Source organism: Triticum aestivum, chromosome 4A, assembly GCF_018294505.1.
Source record: "Triticum aestivum cultivar Chinese Spring chromosome 4A, IWGSC CS RefSeq v2.1, whole genome shotgun sequence".
NCBI lineage: Eukaryota > Viridiplantae > Streptophyta > Magnoliopsida > Poales > Poaceae > Triticum > Triticum aestivum.
Window position 1 is genome coordinate 454124838 of NC_057803.1, and position 9214 is coordinate 454134051.

Below are 9214 nucleotides of genomic sequence, written 5' to 3' on the forward strand. Positions count from 1 at the left end.
GTCCGAAGAACGACTTGTACATCTCCTCGTGCGTCAGGCCAAGGAAATTCTGAATAGTGCGTGATCCTTCTGGGTTGAACCCACAAGCGGAGGGGCCAGCGTTTGCAAGGCTGGACTTGACGAACCAGCATGACTTGCACTACCATAACCAAACTAAAATCTCCCTCAAAGAGATCTCGGATGCGGCTCTGCAGTATGGGCACATCCTTGGCTGGACCCCAGCTCAGCCCCGTGCTGATCCATGACATCAGTTGTGGTGGAGGGACCGAGCGAAAGGCGGGGGAAGCTACCCACTTGGCACTTCTGGGAGTGGTGACATAGAACCACTGTCGTTGCCATAATCCGGACACCTCTGGAAAGGAACCCTTTGGCCACGGAGCTCCAGCAATCTTGCTTATTAATGCACCTCCGCACGCTGCATGCTGCCCCTCGACCGTCTTCGGCTTCACATCAAAGGTCTTTAGCCACAGGCCGAAGTGAGGGGTAATGCGGAGGAAGGCCTCACATATGACAATAAATGCCAAGATGTGGAGAAAGGAATCCGAGGCATGATCGTGGAAATCAAGCCTGTAATAGAACATCAAACCCCTAACAAAGGGATCCAGAGTGAGGCCTAGTCCTCGGAGGAAGTGGGAGATGAACACGACGTCTTCATTGGGTTTAGGAGTAGGGACGACCTGCCCTCGGGCAGGCAGCCGATGCGAAACTTCGGCGTTCAGGTATCTTGCCTCCCTCAACTTCTTGATATCCTCTTATGTGACGGAGGAGGGCATCCATCGGCCCTGGAGGCTGGATCCGGACATGATTGAAGGTCCGAAGCACCTGACCTGGGCTTTGGGTGTTAGAACTCGAGGTAGGGGAATGATTCGATTGAGCACGGGAGGAAAAAAGTAAAAGCCTTGTCCCTTTATAAAGAGGGTGAATATCAAGCGTCCTCCTCGTGGCCATTTGGTACTTGCCTAAAATCTAGGAGTCCTAGGCGCGGTTGGGCTACCCATGCCCGTATTAATGAGAATCTCGTAATAAGGGGGACACGATCTCTGCTTTGACAAGACGTATCAAGAAACTGCCTAACATTATGTGCGGGGCTAGTTAAAGAAAAACGGTTCGAATGATCACCGTGCCATGGCATGATGTCATGTTGCCAAAACGTGTCAGCAGATTAGATTTGTGGAAATATTATTCTCTCTACGGTGGTATGTGGAACTTATCTTGCAGGGTCGGACACTATCCTTTTATTCAAACTCTTCTGTGGTGTATCCGGAGGAGGAACCCGCCTTGCAATGCCGAAGACAACACTGCGCACCGGACTCATCGTCATTGAAGCCTAGTTCAGGGGCTACTGAGGGAGTCCTGGATTAGGGGGTCTCCGGACAGTCGGACTATACCCTTTGACCGGACTGTTGGACTCTGAAGATACAAGATTGAAGACTTTGTCTCGTGTCCGGATGGGACTCTACTTGGCGTGGAAGGTAAGCTAGGCAGTACGGATATGGATATCTCCTCCTTCGTAACCGACCTTGTGTAACCCTAACCCCTTCCGGTGTCTATATAAACCGGAGGGTTTTAGTCCGTAGGACAATAGACAATCAGACCATAGGCTAGCTTCTAGGGTTTAGCCTCTCCGATCTCGTGGTAGATCAATTCTTGTAATACTCATATCATCAAGAATAAATCAAGCAGGACGTAGGGTTTTACCTCCATCAAGAGGGCCCGAACCTGGGTAAAACATCGTGTCCCCTGCCTCCTATTACCATCCGCCTTAGACGCACAGTTTGGGACCCCCTACCCGAGATCCGCCGGTTTTGACACCGACAGTGATGGTGAAGTGATTCGTGCAGGACTTCGCCTAAGCACTACGAAGATATGACCGAAGGCGTAAACTGTGGGAGGGGGCGCCGCACACGACTAACAATTGTTGGTGTGTATTCTAGGCGCCCCCTCCCCATGTATATATAGGTGGGAGGGGGAGGGAGCTGCCTTGGGCGCCCCAAGTAGGAGGAATCCTACCTGGGGGCCCTATTCCAATTCGGCCCTCCCTACCATATTTACCGGGAGGGAAAAGGAAGAGGAGGGAGAGGAAAGGAAGGGGGAGGCCGACTCCCCCCTTTCCTTCTCCTACTTGGTTGGCAGCCTAGAAGGGGTGCACCAACCCCTTGTGGGCTGGTGTGCTCCTTCCCCTTTGGCCCATGTGGCCCATTAACCCCCCGGGGGTTCCGGTAACCCCTCTGGTAGTCCGATATGTACTCGACAACCCTCGAAACACTTCCGGTGTCTGAATACTATCGTCCTATATATCAATATTTACCTCTCGACCATTTCGAGACTCCTCGTCATGTCCGTGATCTCATCCGGGACCCCGAACAACATTCGGTCACCAAATCACATAACTCATATAATACAAAATCGTCATCGAACGTTAAGCGTGCGGACCCTACGGGTTTGAGAACTATGTAGACATGACCAAGACACCTCTCTGATCAATAACCAATAGCGGAATCTGGATGCTCATATTGGTTCCTACATATTCTACGAAGATTGAGGGAGTCCTGAATTAGGGGGTGTCCGGATGGCCGGACTATACCTTCAGCCGGACTCCTGGACTATGAAGATACAAGATTGAAGACTTCGTCCCGTGTACGGAAGGGACTTTCCTTGGCGTGGAAGGCAAGCTTGGCGATACGGATATGTAGATCTCCTACCATTGTAACCGACTTTGTGTAACCCTAACCCTCTCTGGTGTCTATATAAACCGGAGGGTTTTAGTCCGTAGGACAACATACAGAACAACAATCATACCATAGGCTAGCTTCTAGGGTTTAGCCTCTCTGATCTCGTGGTAGATCTACTCTTGTACTACCCATATCATCAATATTAATCAAGCAGGACGTAGGGTTTTACCTCCGTCGAGAGGGCCCGAACCTGGGTAAAACTTCGTGTCCCTTGCCTCCTGTTACCATCCGGCCTAGACGCATAGTTCAGGACCCCCTACCCGAGATCTGCCGGTTTTGACACCGACATTGATGCTTTCATTGAGAGTTCCTCTGTGTCGTCGCCGTCAGGCTCGATGGCTCCTACGATCATCAATAGTGATGCAGTCCAGGGTGAGACCTTCCTCCCCGGACAGATCTTCGTCTTCGGCAGCTTCACACTGTGGGCCAATTCACTTGGCCATCTGGAGCAGATCGAAAGCTACGCCCCTGGCCGTCAGGTCAGATTTGGAAGTTTAAACTACACGGCTGACATCCGCGGGGACTTGATCTTCGACGGATTTGAGCCACTGCCGAGCGCGCCGCACTGTCCCGACGAGCATGATCTAGCTCGGCCGCCGAACAGTGCCCTGGAGGCCGCACCCGCATCGACTTCGACCCTTAATTTGAAGCCAACTGCGCCGATCGAGGATGGGCGGTTGGACGCCGCCTCGGGGGTTGCGATTCCAACGGCGATTCAACCGAACACCAGCCCCGCACTCCGCGAGACTCGTGACCCCAAGGAGCTGGACTCCTCTCCGGACTCCGAACCCTCCGCGCCCCTGCCGATCGGATCCGATTGGGCGCCGATCATGGAGTTTACTGCCGCAAACATCCTTCAGCACTCGCCTTTCAGCGATATTCTGAAGACACTAAAGTCTCTCTCTTTATCAGGAGAGCCCTGGCCGAACTACGGTCAGCAAGGTTGGGATACGGACGATGAAGAAATTCAAAGCCCACCCACCACCCACTTTGTAGCCACTATCGACGATTTAACCGACATGCTCGACTTCGACTCCAAAGGCATTGACAGTATGGACGCCAATGAAGGAGACGATAAAGAACCAGCTCCTATTGAGCCCTGGAACGCCACCTCGTCATATGACGTATACATGGTGGACGCACCAAAAGATGACGACGAGGAGCGGAAGGACGCACCGAAGGCTTGTTCCCTCGAAAGGCAGTCAAAGCGGCGACGCAAGCGCCGCCCCAAATCCCGCCTCGACAGAAATAGCGATCACACAGACCCAGTGCTGGAGCAGGGCGAACCACTGCCGGACAACGGAAATCCGGATAATCAAACCGAACAAACAAATTCTATCAAGGATAATGGTCCGGACGACATAACGCCGGACAGGCACCCGGAGCAGTAGAATGCCCGTAAAAGGCTTGTTGCCACCGCGAGGAGTCTTAAAAAGCAGAAGTAAAGGCTCAAGGCCGCGCAAGACACACTCCAAATCAGATGGAGTAAAATACTCAACACTTCAGCAAGGTACAGCGACAATCGCCCCTCCAAGAGCTACCCAAAGCGGAAGCTGCTACCCGAATTCGATGAGGAGGCCTCAGACCCCCCACAACCAAATATCAGAGCAGCCACCTGGTCGGATAGACGACCCCTCTACCAACACAGAGCGGCATACAACGCCGCTCACAATACAATACGCGACCCATGCGAGGGCTCGCACCCAAAGGACGGCGCAACAAGATCCATCGATGGACCACGCAAGCGCGCCCCAGCATACAATGCAACACAACAAACATCCAAACAACATGGTACACCCAGCTATAGGGGTGCCGCACACCCCCTATGTTTCACCGATGAGGTGCTGGACCATGAATTTCCAGAGGGATTCAAGCCCGTAAACATAGAGGCATACGACGGAACAATAGACCCTGGGGTCTGGATTGAGGACTACATCCTTCATATCCATATGGCTCGAGGAGATGATCTCCACGCCATCAAGTACTTACCCCTCAACCTCAAAGGGCCAGCTCGTCACTGGCTCAAAGGCCTCCCGAAAAGCTCCATTGGAAGTTGGGAAGAGCTCGAAGACGCCTTTCGGGCAAATTTTCAAGGGACTTATGTCCGACCTCCGGATGCCAACGATTTGAGTCATATAACTCAACAGCCCGGAGAGTCAGCCCGAAAGCTTTGGAACAAGTTTCTTACTAAAAAGAACCAGATTGTCGACTGTCCGGACGCCGAAGCCTTGGCAGCTTTCAAGCATAGCGTCCGTGACGAATGGCTCGCCATACACTTCGGCCAAAATAAGCTGAAAACGATGGCCGCATTAACAAACATCATGACCCGCTTTTGCGCGGGTGAGGACAGCTGGCTAGCCAGATGCAGCACCAGCGACCCCAGTACATCTAAAGTTAGAGATGGAAACGGGAAATCACGGTGCAACAGCAATAACAAACGCCTGAATAAAGAAGACAGCACGAAGGGCATGGCAGTAAATGCCGGATTCAAAAGCTCTCGGCCAGGTCAAAAGCCGCCCCCTAAAGGCACCAGGGATGAACTATCCAGCCTCAACAAAATTCTGGACCAAGTATGTCAGATCCATAGTACCCCTGGTAAACCTGCTAATCATACCCACAGAGAATGTTGGGTCTTCAAGCAGTCCGGCAAGCTCAACGCCGTACACAAGGGGGAGGATACACCAAGTGAAGACGAGGACGAGCCCCCAAGAAAGACACGGGGGAACAAAAGAAATTTCCACCAGAAGTCAAAACAGTAAACGTGTTACACGTGATCAAGGGAAACAACAACGCGGCACTCCCAGGAAAATATACCCAAGTGCCTGTCACCGCAAAGTCCTGCCACTGGTCGTCTCAACCGATCACTTTCGACCATCGCGATTACTCAGCAAGTATCTGACATGCAGGATGGGCTGCCCTGGTATTAGACCCAGTAATTGGCGGATATCACTTCACACGAGTCTTGATGGACGGCGGCAGTAGCCTAAACCTAATATATCAGGATACAATCCGCGGGATGGGGTTAGACCCAACACAAATTCGCCATAGCAATACTACCTTTAAAGGAGTAACGCCAGGCCTAGGGGCTCGTTGTACGGGCTCCCTCCTACTACAAGTTATATTCGGCTCCCCCGATAACTTCCGTCGCGAGCATTTAACTTTCCACATCGCTCCGTTTCAAAGTGGCTATCAAGCACTGCTCGGACACGAAGCTTTCGCTCGCTTTAATGCAATACCACACTACGCCTCCCTCACACTCAAGATGCCCGGTCCACGTGGCATCATTACAGTGCATGGAAATATCAAGCGATCTCTGCGTGCCGAAGAGAGTGAGGCTGCCTTGGCAGCCGCACACTAAAGGCGCCCAGACCAGCGAAAGCATCCAATAGATTGTCAAGACCTCAGACACAACTAATCGAGTCCGGCGCCGCTACTTATACTGAATAAATGGTCACACCCCTACTTGTCAATACAAGGGGCTCAACACGCGCAGACAAGTGGCAATTTCTTCTCATCTTGAATTATACATGGTTTCTTTAACAAACTATCTTTTTGCACGACAACTTTTTCACCTAAATTCCTCTCTTTTACAAACGATCATCGTGCTACACCCGTCCAGGATACGGCACAACGGAGACACAGGTCCAGACGTGCAGCAGGGACCCGCTCCAAGGATTCTTTTTAGATTAAGACCCTGCGTAAACCTTTTTTACTGTCTCTTGTTGATACATATCCACCGTTGAGAAGGATGCTGACGTCTTGGCATGTGGCCACGCTAGAACAATGCACGTACCTGGACACAAGGGGATTCTTACAAAGGCCATTATTTAGGCCCGGTTTATACCACAAAGACCGAATACCTTAGGGAGTGTTCGGCGTCGCGAGTTTGGTCCTATATGCATCAGCTCCGAATCATTGTCTTTGGTCAAATGTTGGGTTTGCCCGGCTCCTATGTTTTGGTACCTTACATTCCGCTTTACTGGCTAAGGTAGCACCGGGAGAACTACTGTGATCGTGCCCTGGTTCATCCGGACGAGCACCTCAGTAGAGAAAGCCGAAAACTGACTGACATGATATAGCGTGAGACTGGTCAACCACTCGATGACCTGTGGGAATGTTAGAATTCCTCCGCCTTAACGAAGGGTCGTTTTCCGGCCAGGCATGTACGCACCCCAAGATCGGGAGAGTGCGGAGCCACCAGGGGCTATCTAGTAGCCCCACTGTCAAACTCCTATGGTTAAGTGAAAGTGCTAAAGCATTATAGTCCGGTTGCCTCGCTCGCTCCGCTATCACCTCCTTAATAGGACCAAGACGTTGGGTTAAGTGTGAACGCGTGTTTTTGCGAGCACCTCCGCATTATATGCGTGGGGGTTGAAGCCGACGACTGCAATCTTTCAGGTTATACACATGTATACATAAACGGCCGCCCAGGAGGCATCATATTACTTTCAGGCAAAAGTATAAAAGTAGCCTTATGAAAATTTATAAAAGCATTTCGCTTACAATGAATTTACATATCACTCAAACATAATATTTTTTGAGCACTGGGTCTCTATCAAACGAGCACCCTCAAGAACTTCTTCAAAGTAGTGCTCAGCAGCCCTTCGACCTATGGCCGAATCCCGCGCTGCAACAGTGGTAGCATCCATCTCTGCCCAGCATGCTTTAACACGGGAAAAGGCCATCCGTGCGCCCTCTACGCACGCCGACCTCTTCATCGCATTAATGCGCGGCACCACGTCAAGGAACTGCTGCACCAAGCTGAAATAGCTGTTCGGTTTTGACCTTTCCGGCCATAGCTGATCCACAATAGACCTCATGGAGAGTCCGGACAACCTATTTAGTTTGGCCCATTTGGCTAATTGGTCAGTCAATGAAAGCGGACGCTCGGGAGAATGGAATTGTCTCCAAAATAGCTGGTCTACTTCATGGTCCGTCTGACCCTGGAAGTACTTGGCCGCATCGGCAGCGCTCGCCGCCAAATCCATATACCCATCCTCCAAACTCCATAGCCGATCCAGAGGGGCATACCGTGGATCTCCGAACTTCCTCCGCAACATAAAGGATTTCCTAGCCACAATATCCCCGGCTTCCCGCAGCTCCTCCTTCTTTGCCCTCATAGCAGAGCGGAGGTCTTTTCTCGTCGCAGCAGCCTTCTCAAGGTCCGATGCCTTCGCTTGGTTTTCCTTTTCAAGAACCCGACAACGGTCGGCGGCGGCTTTTAATTCTATGGCCATCTTGGCCATCTTGTCTCGGCTCTCTCCATGCGCGGCCTTCTCGGCTTGCAACTCTTCGGCCGCCTTCAAAGCAGCCGCATTACCCAACCTCGCTTGTTCCTTGGCTCGGGCAAGTTCTGCCCGCAAGGCCTCAACAGTGGCAGCTCCATCTGCAGTCACAACATATTAAAGATACTGGCATCATGATGCTCTTCTTGTGTGGTGTTTACCAGATAATAACACTTACCTTATGCCTCGTCAAGCCTTTTGTTAACAAGCTCGATGTCGGCGTCTGCCGCATCCAACTGCCGTTCTAAATGGGTAAACTCGCTAGTCCGGCTAGCCACCGAAGCTTCCATCACCTGCACATAGAGGCAGTATGGTTATTACCTGGGAATATGATCCTCTGTTCATCGTCGTTTCCGACGACAACCAGAGTCTCAGGGGCTACTATCTACACAGGGCACACCTAGCATGTGCAGGACTATCATACATTCTTTTACGTACCTCAAAGCCTGTCGGTAGACTCATAAAAGCTTCATGCAATCCGCTTTCGGCGGACGAGATTCTCTCCATCACCGTATTCATCAGCACACGGTGTTCATCTGAGATGGCCGCTCGCCCCACCAACTCCCTCAGAACATCCGATCACACACTAGACGGTGCCGGACTCTTTTGTCTGCTCTCTTCGGGAGCCGGACACTGGGAGCTTCGGGGGTCAATGGGATTATCTTCTGGCCTCACCGGACTTGGAGAGGCCCTCCGCGACGACACTTCAGGGTCGCCCGCTTCCGGAGCGGAGGAGTCTGGAGGAGGCGTTTCGCTCTCCATCATCTCTGGAAGAAGATCCCCCGAAGACGAGCTCATTTGAGAGGGGCTAAGGCCCGAACTGCAAAAATATATGCGGTGGTTACTCTCTCAGAAGAAAAAGATGGCATATATGTACTATTGAAGTATTTCGGGTCACTTACGACTCGCGGGAGAATTGATCCCCCCGTGGACTTTGTGCGGCAACAACGCCCCACAAGGTAGGACCCTCTGTGGGAGACTTCTTCTCCCGTTTGGAAGTTTCGGCTTCTGAATCCCCGGGCGCAGTCCTTTTCCTCTTCTGGTCGTCTTCCTTCATGGAGATGCTCGCTCCCTCGGTTAGAATGGGCAGCGTTGGGGGCCCGTGTCCGCCCGTATTATCCTCCACAGTATCTTCCTTCAAGGGCTCCGGGCAAGGTGCGGTCTGGAGCATCTTTTCCAATACCAGATTTTCCAAAC